The 15589-nt window shown below is 36.6% G+C and overlaps 1 protein-coding gene across 11 annotated transcripts in view; it reads left to right on the forward strand.

Moving 5' to 3' along the window:
• The window catches only part of LOC128020034 (microtubule-associated protein 2), an 89715-nt gene that overhangs the window by 15792 nt on the left and 58334 nt on the right, over positions 1 to 15589 (forward strand). For all 11 annotated transcript variants that reach the window (XM_052606550.1, XM_052606553.1, XM_052606556.1 and 8 more), the window contains exon 2: positions 14813 to 14885. The gene's annotated coding sequence lies outside the window, so the exon portion shown is untranslated. The remainder of the gene's footprint in view (positions 1 to 14812; positions 14886 to 15589) is intronic.

Consider the following 15589-nt stretch of genomic DNA (forward strand, 5'->3'; position numbering starts at 1 on the left):
TTGTCCATATTTTTTTTTTCATTGCTGTTGTTGTAATATCTGGGAAGCCAGAATGCCCATCCATCAACAGAAACATTTATTAGCTGAACCCTATTTGCTTTACGTGTTATTTATAGCAAACCATATTAAAGATGGTTCATATGGTTCAAGTAGAATGCCGTCCCAGTGTGTGCCGAACCGTGTGTAGAGAACCAGACAGTTATATTTTTTTCAGTGATCCTTCCCATCCCTAAAATATACATATAAACCACTGTACCGTGCTGCTTATATTTATCATGCAAAAGATAAAAGCCCCTTCCCATGCCCAAACCGGGCTGCCTGTGGATGAGCATCTTGAGTGTCCAGCTCCAATTCACTGTTGCTGAGTGAAAGGAGAGTTTTATAATGTCAGGACATGCATTTATACAACACTTTATTCAAAAGGAAGAGCTGTGCGTAATATGTCATTACGTTATTTCTGCGTCATTGCACATGCGCAGCTGTAATCAGGCCATAAAAGTTAGGCCCGACAGGACCTGAGCCCGACCGGTTCCGCAGAGCTCCATCACAGCAATGTGGTAATGTTTAGGTTCTTTCTACGAGCAAGTGGCAGTTCAGTACCCCGTGAATGGTCTGGAATCAAGAGAAGCACAATGGGAGAGAAGTTCTGAAGTTGAGTGAGAGTGAAGTGATTCATCCTGGCAGACAAAAACCCCCCTTCCATGTGTCTGTCAGAATCTTGTTCAGGCGCTTGTTTATGTGAGTGCAGTATTTACAGTATGCTTCATTTATCTGATTGTTTGTCAGGATCCATCATTTATATCCATTAATTAGCTCTTAAATAAACAATTCAGACATGGATCATTGCTAATGAAGGTTCTTGTGGATCCAAAGTATTAGGTTCCCCTGGGAGGGTCCTGTAGCATCTAAAGTCATCTGGTTATTAAGGAGGATCGTTTGGTTAACTTCTTCAGGGCCTGTAAAACTTGACCTTAGGGTTCTCAGCCATTATGAAAAATGACTTGCCACACCATGTTGCATTCCACTTTTGCCTGTTTACCTTTATGTTCACACAGTAGCTGAGGTTGCAAACTGTTTTGCACTTTTTATTGAATTCATTCTCCATGGAAGTACACCGCGTTCAAACGTTTGGGGTTGGTATTTTAAAGTTACAAAAATGTTCTTTAAAAAGTTATTTGAAGTCTCTTAAGGCTGCATATATCTGATCAAAAATGCATTAAAACTATTATGAAATATTTATAACTACAAAATGTTATTCTTTTGATGGCAAAAATAAGTGTTCAGTGTCACATGATCCTTTAGAAATTATTTGAATAAACCTTATAAATGCTGATTTGGTGATCAATAAAATTTCTTATTATCAGTGTTGAAAATAGTTTTATTTAAAAAAAATCTAAAAAAACTTTTTTTTCCTGAAGAAAAGAAATGTCAAAAGAACAGCATTTATTTGAAATAGTGATAGAAAAGATGTTAAACATTCTGTAAATTTAATGAATGCTTGCTGAATAAAAGTAGTCATTTATTTAGTGTATATTCTGTCATTTTTAATTTTCCAAATGTTATCTATATTTGTTGCATGCTGTGTGAATTCCATGCTTTTTTCCATGCTTGCTCTTGTTTAGCTGCTGTAACACCTGCATTTCCCTAAATATAATGAATGAAATGATCACTTAAGAGGAGTCAGCAGTAGTCAGTTTGATTTCAGTGGCATTGTAGAAACTAATTTCATCTGCTTTCATCACCTCTCCAGATCTACAGCTGAAGTCTGGGACTTCTTCTGTCAGGAGTGAGCTATGGCTAGTGAAACCCTCTCTCCCTGGATCTGTGTCTGGGGCTGTTACCATAATGATCTCATGGGGCTTTTTTTTTTTTTTTTTTAGGCATGTGAAAGTGAGGGTGATTTACAATTGGGGAGGAATCCTTAAACACATTCACAGACTGCTGATCAGTTCTTTTTGCTGTTGTATTCCATTGAGCCATTACAGCTGGTCTGAACCTGTCTCATGTAATGTAACGATTTTCTTCCTGAACTGGTTGTATGTGGACAAATTAGCTGATTATTGATTACCGCTGCATTGTTAGTGTTGAGCAACATATATATGATTTAATTTAGTCATGACAGAATATTATAAGGTATAGACAGATCTGGACGAAAACAAAACAGGTTAAAAACAGTGCTATCCTCCTTCTGATTAATTTCCCCTAGCACAAGGATACTGTCAAGTTGAACTTTAACCTTTACTTCTTTAGAAATGCCCCAAGCTGCTATTGTCCTTGACTGCCATCTTAAATAATTTTGTTCTCAATTTCGGTCTTCCTTTCTTCTTGTTCTTCTTTCAGTCATGTCTTTCTGGATCCACCCCCTCTCTTGTAAATCTTTCACAGCCTCCTTCTCATTCCCGGTGGGGGAGTCCATATGTGAGGAGGATATTAGAGGAGCTGGGGTGGAAGCCCATTTAGTAGAGAAGCACGGCTGTTTACGAGAGGAAAACAGACCCTGTTGAAAGGACCATTGTCTGCTGCAGTCTGTGTGTGTGTGTGTGTGTGTGTGTGGATGTGGCTGTTAAACCATTGCAAACTATTTTATATACTCCTAGAAACACACATGAACAAATTGATGCAGGGAAAATCATTGTATAGCAATTAAACTATGATTTGGCCATCTGGTGTCCGGTATCTGTGTTTTTTCTGTTGGACTGGAGCTGGGAAACGGCAGCTGGGTCGGGGTCACATTTCCTGCTTTGTGACTGAGGGTCCTTCAGTACAAAACATGCATCACATAGACAAAAAAATCCCAAATTTGTCTCCTGAAAAAAGAAAGAAAATTCCTTGCTGGAAAATCCATCTTAATATGGTGGCTTGTACATGCAGCTTGTTTGTAGTTGTTCCAGGCTGGTCATTTGGTGGCCATTACCTGGTGCATGGAAACAAAAAATTAAAAGTTCAATGTAATAATGGATAATTTGCCAAAGTGGCCAGGCTGGTATTTGACTAATGACTTGCTTAAACCATGCACTGGCAGTCTGGCGAGTTGAAAAGACAAGTTTTGTTTGCAAACAGTATGTGTGAAAGATGAGTCAGTGCCATTAGATTGCTAAGAGCCGGGAAGACACCTTCATTATGGATGCAGTTTGCAGAGATTAAGGATTTTGCCTGTGGTGTGTCTTTGAAGTACTCCAGGTTCCTTAAGACAAGAGGACAGACCTTTTCAAATCTCTGAATGAAGGTGAATGGGAGCAAAGAAAGTGAGAGAAATGTGGAAGAGAAATTGCACAGGAAAGACTCAGACAGTGGCAACCAGAACAGAGAGATGATCAATCTACAGCTTTAAGCCAGATACTTTGTTTACTCTGCATTGAAGAAGACAAGGCTGTATCTCTCTGTACTTTCTTTCCCTCACACACTCTCAGATGTAAAACTTAAAGTAAACCTAGTAAACTGCCTACCTAGACATTTTAAGTCATCATGTAAAAATGTAGATTTCAAGGCTTTTCGATATTTTACTGTAAAAGTAAAAAAAGACTAAATTGAGATTTTTTTTTTCAGTGTGCATCCTAAGATACCATGATTTAAAGGCACATTTTGAGGCAGAATCGCAAGTCTCCTATGCAGATAATTATATCCTAGAATGCATTGCTACGAGTTCAGTTAAAAATGTCTCCAAGGTGGATATGCAAACTTTAAATATACATATGTGAAAATGTCAACTGGAATGAGATGTCCGAATAGCTCTCAGAGGTGAACTGGAGCTTTTCGGACATCTCATTGCAGTTGTCGTGCTGGTGTAGAAGTGGGATCTCTTTATATGGAGCTAATCAAAGGGAATGTCCTGTTATGTTAGTTGTTGTGTGCAGTTGCAGGTCGGGCCAACTGGGCAGTGTTGGGCAGCCGCACCCTGGAGCTCAGTGATGTGGGCAGGGTAAGCGTTGCTCTGAGCCATAACAGGGCTTGGCGCTTTTTCCATTCTACTTGAATGCCTTGAAAGCAGCTAATGAAAACCTTTTCTGGTGAAAAACACAGATTAAACCATTAAAAACTAGTTAGCTGGTCTCAACCATGCTGAGTCCCATTTATACTATCTTATGGTGATGAGTAAGTGATGATCAAGTTTTCACAAGTTTTTTTTATCACTTTAACTTTTTATTTCTGCATGGTTTATATCAGAGTTTTATATGTCATGCTGTCTATACACATTTAATTTATATTAAGGTAGTATTTTTATCTTCATGTTTTACACAGCTTTTTCTGGCCAAAAAATCCAGCTTAAGTTGCTATTTATGTGTTTGGAAACATGGTACCTGATTTCTAACTGGCTTAAGGAGTACTAGCTGCTAGAACATCTTAGACCAGCAACAAACCAGGTTATGTGATTCATATTTTTGAATCATGGTAGCCAGCTTGCTTTATCCAAAACACAATTACCAGTTTAAACTGTATTTTCCAACAGGAGTCCCTTTCTTTCTTCAAGAATTGCCCCTTTTTACAGTCTCCCACCCTCATATGTATAAGTCTCTGCAATGAATCTGCCCATGGGATGAGTATTTCACTTGAGAGGAATTTCCTGTGCTCTTCACAAAGCAGAACGGAGGCAGGGAATAAAAGGCAGAGATGGGGAGGGAGGGAGAGAGAGAGAGAGAGAGAGAGAGAGAGAGAGAGAGAGAGAGAGAGAGAGAGAGAGAGAGAGAGAGAGAGAGAGAGAGGAAATAGGAATTTGGAGCTCCTTTTGACACCTTGACTTGAGCTGACTAATTTACTCCAGCTAGATCTTTACTTCTCTCCTCTCTCTCTCTGTAAGGTCATAAAGTGTAAGGTCGTATTTATATAGGTGCTTGTGCTGAATAGGTTTATTGCGGAAGCCTGTTGACTTTTGACCGGTCAGGTCTCCACTGGTCATCTTTGGTTCTGTTTGCTTTTACACCCACTCAGAGTACTGCAGTGTTGTTACATCTTTGACTCTGTGTGTCTCGCTCAAATTGCAGTGCATTATTATATTTGCTTCTGAGGCATTTTCTTTGCTGCTTTAGTGTAGTGGTTAACAAACTGAGCTGGTAATATAAAGGTTGTAGGTTCAAACCCTGCAAGGGGAGATCCATAGAGTGTCACATTTGTACCCTTGAGCAAGGCACTCAACTCCTCCATCGTGTTATTTAATATGGACTATCCCGGAAATGCCATTTTAAGGAGTGTTTACTCTGAAATTATTCTGCAGAGACAATGTGTAAGAAAGAGAGCCGCACTTAATCCAGATCGAGTTGATAGACTGGTGTTTCTTGCAAACAATATTAAGAAATGAATTAGGCTAGGCTATATACTTTACTCCTGCTGCTGTTTAAGTTGTCACGTTATTGTTTGTGCCTCTTCTGAATCGTTTTTTTCTCTCTTTTAATTTAGCCTAATGTTGCAGGATATGCATGGTGGCACTTAATATAAGTTGATATTCTAAATTTATAACCTGCTGTTTGAAACATTAAGTAAAAATAATAATAGTCCAGATAGTCCTGTTTATGACTCACTGTTAAACATTTGTGATTGAATCTCCATTATGCTATGGTGTTTTTCTTTTTTGTGTTTTTTTTTTTTTTTTTATGCGCGGGGAAGCGGGCACGTAGATATTCAAATATATTTCATGATATTCGATATCCGTTTGAATTAAATTTTTCTCAAAAGTGACAGCCCTAATGACAATTTGATAAGATGTAAACAGTGGAGAAATCGTGCTTTGCTTTCCTTTTGACCATACATTGCACATTACTTTATAGCTTGATACAATTAGACTGCAACTAATTCATTGCAATTAACAGTAAGCATGCTGTGATGACTTAGTTAGTCTTGGCTAGTGTGATATGACACCATGAAGGCTTTTATAAATAAATCACTGTTGCAACTAAAGTGAGCCGTAAGAGTTATTTTATAATCAGTAACTGTAGTTATGAGTCTCACACATGAATAATAATCATGTTATGGTAATGCTTGTGATCCTTCTGGGTGTTAAAGAGTGGCAGTTGTATGGTATTTTCCCTTGTCATGTCTGTCATGTGATCTGACATCATCCTCTGGCTCCTTGGAGATTTTTTCCGCAGCTCTCAGGCTCGACTGTGGGCCATTTGTCAGTCTTGATGTTTATCTCTTTAGAGCTGAATCTCAGAGATGGCAGGACTCCAGGCAATGAGATGAATGACCCAAATCCCAGTGGTTCAACTGTACTTCTGCTTCACAACTAAATCATTTTTTCTTTTGTCAAAAACATAAACAAACATTTCAATGCCATGGACCCTCAATTAATGATTCCCATTGGGAAGGATCACATTTAAATTATAAAGGCAGATGAAAATTCTGTCATTAATAACTCTCATTATCTCACCCTCACGCCGTTCCAAACCCATAAGACCTTTGTAACTTCCATAAGACCTTTCTAACTTGTTAATCTTTGGAACACAAATTAATTTTTTTTGATGAAATCTGAGCGCTTTCATAGATTATTGATTATTATCGTTATTTATTGATTTACTTTTAAAACCCCTGTAATAGACAAAAGTGGTTAACTGAGAAGGAATCTGTTTAACTAAAGTGGGCATTTCTAACTGATCACATCAAGCTTAAGTCTTAGTGAGAGATGTCTAATACCTGCTGATAACATCTGACAGCTGTGCCATTGGCCATCTGCTGTCCAGGAGGCTCTCAGATAGATCCTAACAAGAGGCTGCCAAACTGAAATCATTCAATCAATCTATCCTTCCATCCATCCATCCATCCATCCGTGTCATACTAATTTGTTTGCTTTTAGATTTGCTTTTCCAGATATTAATCCTGATGTGAGATGTGAATATTTTTCAAATTAAATCCTCTAATTAATTCTGTGCTGTTCATAACTTCTAATAATCATGAGCCTGGGTAATTTCACTTCTGAGCTCAATGATGAATAGAAACTGAATAATCTTTCCAAAGTCTGTTGGAATGTTTGGCCCATTTTTCAATTTTTGTCTGATTTGAAATGCATGGATAACATTGGATTTGGGCCTTGTGAGCTCTCTCTGAGCTAGCTTGAGTTTTCAAGTGTCTTTGATGCATTTCTATATTTTAGTTTTTTTCTTAGCAGCTTAGCTTATCACTTAGCAGCTGCGCGCAGACAGCACAGTCATTTTCTAGTTGAATTGTCCAACAGTGAAGGGACACCCAGCAATCTTTTGAGAATAGAAGAATGTTTTTACGAGGGAGGGAGAGGTATCACTGAGCTCTGCTACATTAGTGCTATGGTCACTAGTCTATGTGTTATCATGATATCCTACTTAATTGAGATGAGAAATAACCCTGCCGAGAGTCACTTGTTTGACAATTTTTATAAATGCTTTAGTTACAGAATGGCTTAGTTTGCATTCAGTGATTACCTCACCTGTCAATGTACTTCACTTCAGTTCACTTCAGTTGGTCATGAAATATTTACTGTCCCTCTTACTCAGGGTCTAATCATATAAGCTGTCCCAGAGGTTTTTCATTTTTTATTGTTTTTTTACAGCATAATATCTATCATGACAGTGTGGTAGAATTACTGTACCTGCATAAATAGTTTTTTTTTCTTCTTTACAGTAAATTATCTAATTCCATTATGTTTTATTTAGCATTGAACAACAGTTAGTTTTGGTTTATTTATTTATTTATTTGTTTGTTTTCAGGCTTTATTTTGTGTGCATCGTGGTTGGAATTGTTCAATCTATTTGCAAGTTATATTGTTATGTAAGTAGGATGTGACGTGGCATTCCTATTGAATGTACTTGATTATTCTATCAAATGACTCATTATATAAGTTACATAATGATTCATTCAGGAATGAAGCAAGTGAGTCATTGAATCATTTACTCTAACGAATAGTTCATTGATTCATTCACTTAACCAGTTTGTTCAAACACACTAATTCATGCAGCAACGAGTCTGTTGTTATGAAAGAGTCATTCACTCAGTCTGTTCATTCAAAAATACTGATCCGTTTCGTAACCCCTCTACTGTTTATTTTTCAAAGAAAATCATTTCTTTGGAGCTATTTTCATAACACAACAGACAAAGCAACTGGCAGTATGTTGCCTAAAATGTAAGTTACTTAGTATTTACTTGTATAAAAGCAATATCAAGTTTGCAGTCATGCTGTTGGTTTGTATGTCAACATGGCTGTGAGTCAGCAAATGATATTTGGTAGAACTTTTGCTCCTGCGATGTTTGTATAATGTGATATCACTTATGGTTTTATCTAAAGCACTTCATAGTAGTCAGTCACTCCAGAGTAATCTCTGAGTTTGTTTTGCCCCAGGTTGCAGATTTTGTGGCTGATGGCAGCTGTCGCTTGCACGATTTCACACTATAGTGTGTCACAGTGTGTCTTATGATCCCACTGACCACTAGGATAAACCAACATGTTTGAAAAACTCACTGTGTGGTTGTAAATCTGCGTGCATGTCCTATAGACTTTATATCCTAGTGCATCTAGCAGTAAATCAATTATTCAATGCAAACCATATGAGTCAGGTGTTAACTCAGTGACCCATGGTTGTTGGAGAGGTGATTCTTTCACACCCTGTTAAAAGATTAAGGTCAATGTTGTTGTCAGTGCTTCTACAAACAAGAGCTTGACAGAATTAGTGTCCAGTTCAGGCACCTCGTGGGTTTGGTCTATCCCATATTTCTCAAGGATTACAGTATATTAGGTGGTCAACACTTTGGAAAAGGGTTCATCCAAATGACCATTGGCTGCACTACTGATTTTTATAGTAATTTTATATTATAACTGTCATTAAAAATAATTTTGCACCTCGGCATAAATTCAATATATAACAAATAATAAATTCCAAATGTAAATATGTGCTGCAAAACTACATACAGCTTTAAAGTTTGTATTCTTTTAAATCAAGTTAAGTTCGTTCAATGCTAAGAGGTCATGTTGTCACATATTAATCTTCATAACACGTCTTTACCTGATATGAATTTGGAGGTCAGAGTTCACCACTCCTTCATACTGTAATTTGGCTTATATTTCTCATAATTTTGTTAATTTCTATACCACACAGCAATTTAAATACTAAAATCTACCAGAGTTTGTGTGAAATTGTTTGAATAATGTTGTTTGTTTCAGTCTTTGTGCTCTTGACTTTTAGCCAATTAGAGCGTGTGTTTTGTGCCTGTGCATGTATTATGCAATTTTGTGCGGATAACCTGCACATATTGATTAAAGGCCTGGTCCAGATGAAAGCCCTGTTATGTTAAAGTTTCTTTTTTTCCCCGCTCTGCTCTTAAGATCTTTAGTGGTGAAACACCTCAGCCTCTCTCTCTTCATCCATCCACATTCGCTCGAGACCAATTAGTTTGTGTGGAGACTGTATGTAGATGTGCTTGTGGGATGTTTTGGAAGAAAACTTAGGGGATAGTCTTGGCAGAAAGCTTAATTATTGTGTGAATATGACCACTGTGTCATTTAGCCCTATTGTCCAGAAGCCAAGCTATTCCACTTTAGCAGGTCACTTTATTTAGGGCTGTCACTTGAAAACACAGAGCAGAAAAAATGGCGGAATTGTGCACAAATTATGGTAAAATGTGTTTAATAGAGTTCAAATTACCCTAAATATTTATGAGGTGGGCCGTTCGGCTCTGTCTAGGTGTTTTTGTTGTTTTATCTTGGAATGCCAAAGATTTTCTGGAAATTTATTTTGGAATTTCAACTGAAATGTAACAAGATATATATTCATGTTTGGAGATCGAGGTACCATAAAGAGACGTCCAACCCCAGATTAAATAGACAAATGTACACGAAAGCTTGTACATGCTCTCTGACTCCCGATAAGCATTTGTGATTTGCATTTTACAGACACTTTTATTCAAAGCAATTTTTTCTTTTAACAGTATGTGTGTTCTCTGGGAATTGAACCCACAACCTTTTGTGCTACTAACACAATGCTCTACCACTGAGCCACTGAACAGCATACGGAGAAACCTTGTTGTACCTTCAGCGGTTTCACCATAAGATTAGACCTCAGCATCAAAGACAAGATAGTTTCTCACAAGAGAGGAGAGGCCTAAATCGCCACTTGATAACAAATACACCAGCTTTGTAAGCAGACGTGTGTGATATAATGAAAAAGTCTGATGTTTGTAGGTCTCAGGTGGGAGTCCTGTCAGTTTACTCATGTTTGGCGGTCTTGAGGCTGTGTATAGAGAGGGGATTAGATCCAGGGTGCAGCTGCTGTTTGCTGGATTAGAGGATGTCTCTCCTCTTCACACTCACCCCACAGGAGGCCTAACCTTAGGGCAGCTTGTCCTCCTCGATGCAGTCTGGAGTTTGTGTGGGGTGGAATAGCCATCAGGCTAATTAGGATTGATCCACCATAGCAGAGGCATGGTTCAGTCTGTATACATGAGCATCTGCTGTGGGGACACTGTGATATGCTGGTGTAGGGAAGATTATGACTAGATCCTGCTTGGGAGGAGATAGATTTGTTGTTCTAATGACTGAGAATAGATGTGGGTTGATGTTCAATACTTCACGTTATATTATTGCTTGATATTCATTGAAAGGTTTTTATAATTTCACTTAAAAGTCATTATAATATAATGTCATATATTGTAATACCATGACATTACAGTTTTATTGAAATGATAATATTTATTTATTTATTTAAATCATATTTATTTACTTTTTATTTACTGGGTTTATTAGTAAAAAGAAGAAAAAATATCATTAAATTGATTTTTTTTTACAGTATTATTTGGATGTTATATTATAGTATATTAAATATATCAGTGTAGGGAAAATGGATGTGTAAGGCAACATAGTTTCCAAATATCAGATTTCTGATTTAGCACTACATTAAAGGAAAGAATTCTTAGAGGAAATTCTGTTATCATTTATTCATCCTCATTTCATTCCAAATTCATTCTGGATGCACTGTCCCTTTAAGAAGAACAGTGCCACCATTATTTCTAATAGGTCTCAAACGATTGATTGGAACTGTTTAAGGCTGGAGGCCTTGTTCTTAGCCATCACTCTTGGGGGGGTTTCTATTCAGTCAATATTTGGATAATCATGTCCACAGTTTGAACCGCTTTGCACTCTGCAATATATGTTAACAAAATTACAAACCACTGTAATTGTAACTCTTTTCTTATTTGTGTACAGTTTTGAATGCACTATATGAAATAAAACTCTATAAGAAGCAAGTCAGTGTCTAATCTTCTTAATTATATGAAATGTTATATATAATTTATATGAATATAAAATCATTTCAAAATAATTTAAATCATTATTATTTAGTTTATGTAAAATGTATATTATGTCCTCACATTTGAAACCCCTAATCTTTGTAACTGAGGTGAACTACAGATACCCCCTCCTCATTGTGTAGGAACCACATGAATTTTAATACAGCTTAACACTTCATTAGGGAAGACGGTCAGGGAAAACAATGCAAATCAGTATGCAGACAAATAAGAGTGCTCATGTTTGCTTTACATGGCTCAGACATACGTGTTTTTGAATTATAGTGGCCCACCCTCATCCTACTCTATGCGGCGCTGGCACACCACACACGGCTAAACCCATCAGACACACTATTTCGGGAAGGCAGACACCCATGTTACCAAGAAAATGCATGAATATAAGCAGGCCTCAGAGCCTTGGAAGCTATGAGCATGAAAGAAGATTAATTCAGTGGTCGGGGGACAATCATCTGTATGAGGTTTGGGGTGGGGTTTTTAGGAGGGTTAGAGGGTTCTCTGCCCATCTGCAGTGCCTTCAGAATCCCACATTTATTGATATGATGATGATGATGATGATGGGAGAGAGCATGAACAGCCCAAGGGGAAGGATGAATGAAGACAAATCTTTGTTCTGCCCTAATAATGACGGTCAGCAAAATATTAGCAAATTGAAATAGAGAGAGAGAGAGAGAGAGAGAGAGAGAGAGAGAGAGAATTGGGCTGAAGAGAATAATAAGAAGTCAATGTTTTGAAAGAATAAATCAAATGAAAATTAATTTTTAGTCATAATTTTTAGCACTTTTAAAACTAAAAATGTTTTAGTTACTGAAATAAAGCTGAAATAAAATATAAAATTGGATGGAAAAACATAAAATGAGAATTAAAAAAAAAAAATCTAGTCAAATTGCAAAAAGCTAAATGACCAAAACTACAATTAATCAGAATCAGAATCAGAGAGAGCTTTATTGCCAAGTATGCTTACGCATACAAGGAATTTGTTTTAGTGACATAAGCTTCCAGTACACAGAGACAACAAAAAAAAAAAAAAAAAAAAAAGAGATTTACAAATTGACAAATAAATAAGTGTATAAAAAATTGTGTATTTTAAATGTTCATTAAAATATAAAAATGAAAATATAAAAATAAAAGCTAATTTTAAGAATTATAAATATTATAATAATATATAAATAAAATAAAACACTGTATGCTGTATTTTTTTTATCATTATGTTTATTTATGTTTTTATGTTTGACATTTCAAACAAAGATTGTAAGATTCTTCATACAGCTCTTTTCCATTCAGCCAGATTTCATAGTGACTACGGATGTCAAGCTCAAAAAAGGACACAAATATAGCCATAAATACCATGGTCCAAATTATTATCTATATTCCATGTTTCATAAAATAAATAACAGTATATGGGTTTGAAATTACATGAGGTTGAGTATAAAATGACAGAATGTTCATTTTTGGTTGAACTTTCCCTTTAATTAAACAAATGGGGCACTATAAATTCCAGCTGAATTAAAACCTGACTTTAAATCCTTGATGGTTCGGATCCAATATAAGGATAAGGATAAGAAGGATGAGAAGACTTGTTCATGGTTGGTCTAGTGTAAATGTGCAACACTGTAGACCCAAATGTTGTCTTTACTTATATGATAAGGTAATGTTGACTAAACATTAATTACAGTTTTATGTTTTGGGCACATAAATCAAAAACAAAATAATTAGATCATTAGATCATTAGAATTAGATAATTACAAAAGACTAGTCTCTCTTCATTTTGTCTGTAAAACAACAGATAAAATAAATAATAAGTAAATAAAAAATACCAAAAAATAAATAAAAATAGATCTCTCAAGGTCTCAGCATCTTCAGTTACCAGTTTGACTTTATTTCATACAAAAGAGACTAAGATGTTCATGTTTTAGTGAAAAGTAAAAGGTTAGTAAAGTTTGGTGTCACCGTGATAGAGATCAGTGTTTGCTTTAGTTGGGCTCTTGAACCTTGATTTCTTAAGTCTTTCTAGAGCATATTCCATAAAGCAACAAATGCAAAAGAAAATCTGATCAGATGATATTGGTAACTTATTGTTGATGATACAGTCATTACTTGATTCAATTGAGGGAACAAGTTTATTCAATCAGTTGAGTTGAGTCAACTTATTGAGGGTTCAGTGTCGAATAAAGGCCTCATTCACCTTCACTAGTAAACAGAGAGCTGTTTGGAGGACTTAATGCATTGTGCATGAGTCAGCGAGGGGAGGGAGTCAATATTGAGCCCATCTGAACACCAGCTTCTGTCATATTTCCAATCAAAGTTTCCTGTCTGCATTGCTCTAGTATTTCATATGGTCTGTGACAATTGTGGCCAACATGGGAATAGTGAGAGAAGAGATTCTGTAAAGCTGAAAAAAAAAAATCAGAAGTAAATTAGATTAAATAGATTGGAGCTCCCTGCTGTGTAAAAACAACAAAGTGCAACAAATTGTTTAGCACACTTTCATAAATATTCTTACAGAAGGACTGAGTTGGATCTCCTCAACAGATTTCTTTTGCTATTATCAGGGACTTATTTATTAAAGTACACTATCTGTCTATCTATCTATCTATCTATCTATCTATCTATCTATCTATCTATCTATCTATCTATCTATCTATCTATCTATCTATCTATCTATCTATCTATCTATCTATCTATCTATCTATCTATCTATCTATCTATCTATCTATCTATCTATCTATCTATCTATCTGCCTGTATGTCTGTCTGTCTTTCCGTCCCTCCGCCCCTCCGTCCTTCAATCTATCTACATTTTTGATAAAGGAATGTAGATCCCACCTTACAGTTAAAAGCCTGACATTATATTCTTGTTTGTGATTGAAGCTGAAAAACTGTTTATGATGCCATAATTGTCAGATTTTTTTTGAGAGCTGTACCTGTATGACTATAAATATTGTCCCAGGGTTGTTTCAAAAATGCTTGCCAAGTGGACTTACTTGCATTTGAAGAATCTTTGGTTTGATGTAAGCTTCATGACCAATGGTGTGAGTTTTGGGTGGGGCTGTGTGCTTGTGTTTGAGTGAATATCAGATTGTTTGGGAAAACCTGTTTGGAACCTATCATTTTCTTTAACTGTTAAAATGTAGAGATACTGTATTGTTGAAAAAGCCTTCATTGCCTTTCTGCAATGTCATTCTTTAGTTCTGCACTCCGTTATAGCTTTAGAGCATTTGAGCTGGTTCTGGAACATTCTACTCACTCACTGGGTCATTAATTTTTTACTTTGCTCTTGGTTACAGTCTATAAGGCTGTTAATTATATTATCATCTCACAACTCTACCTTTCTCTCTCTCTAACACACACACATATCCCAACCCCCCACTTATACTGCTCTCACACTTGTTTGAAGGTGGCAGAATGAAAAGCACATACTAAACTCACACATGTGCATCTCTGTCCATCGACGAGAATCATGTGTTGTAGCTGTCGAGTTCACGTGAATTAAATTAGGCAACTCTGAGGACACCTTGAGCTCACCTGCTACATTTCTTTACTTTTCTCTCTCTCTCCAGGTCCATCTGTGTTTCTCGCTCTTCCTCTGTGCTACACGCTGAAGAACAGGATCCTACACCCAGATCTCATCAGGTAGGCTCTTTATCCTTTTTTGTCGCTTTTCTTTCTGTCTCTCTCCTGTTTCCTGCCTCTCTGCTTACCGTGCTGCAGAGATGCTGCATCACTGTGTGTAACGCTCTGGCACATAAGGTGTGTGAAAATCTGACAGGCTGAAATGGGCAGTACCAGCATTCTGATTTAACAGCCCTCTGTATATTTACATTTCCTCCTCCCCTCTTTTTTTGTGAATTAACACTTAATTTATAAATCATTTGTCTGTGTATTGTTTTCTGCAGTTTTTCAGCAGCATATATGTACCCATTAACTATTCATGCTCTTGTAGCTCTACATGCTTGACACATTGAAGCAGATGTGTTTTATGTGTGTCATGTAATTCTGTGTGTGTGTGTGTGTGTGTGTGTGCATGTGTGATTGCTGTTCAGGATAACATGCTTGTTGGATTCAGGGTGACGTGATGATGTTTGTCTAGACACCTGCCATTAGCATCATCAGACTGTCTAGGTACATAATGGTGATGGTGGCAGTGATTTAATGATGATTTAGGTCACCATGGGTTGGTAATATAACAAAAATCATATATCACACTCTGAGTGATTGTATATCATGATAACTGTATACATACATACATGTATACACTCACCTAAAGGATTATTAGGAACACCATACTAATACTGTGTTTGACCCTCTTTCGCCTTCAGAACTGTCTTAATTCTATG

Source organism: Carassius gibelio, chromosome A9 (genome assembly GCF_023724105.1).
Source record: "Carassius gibelio isolate Cgi1373 ecotype wild population from Czech Republic chromosome A9, carGib1.2-hapl.c, whole genome shotgun sequence".
In the NCBI taxonomy this organism is placed as follows: Eukaryota; Metazoa; Chordata; class Actinopteri; order Cypriniformes; family Cyprinidae; genus Carassius; species Carassius gibelio.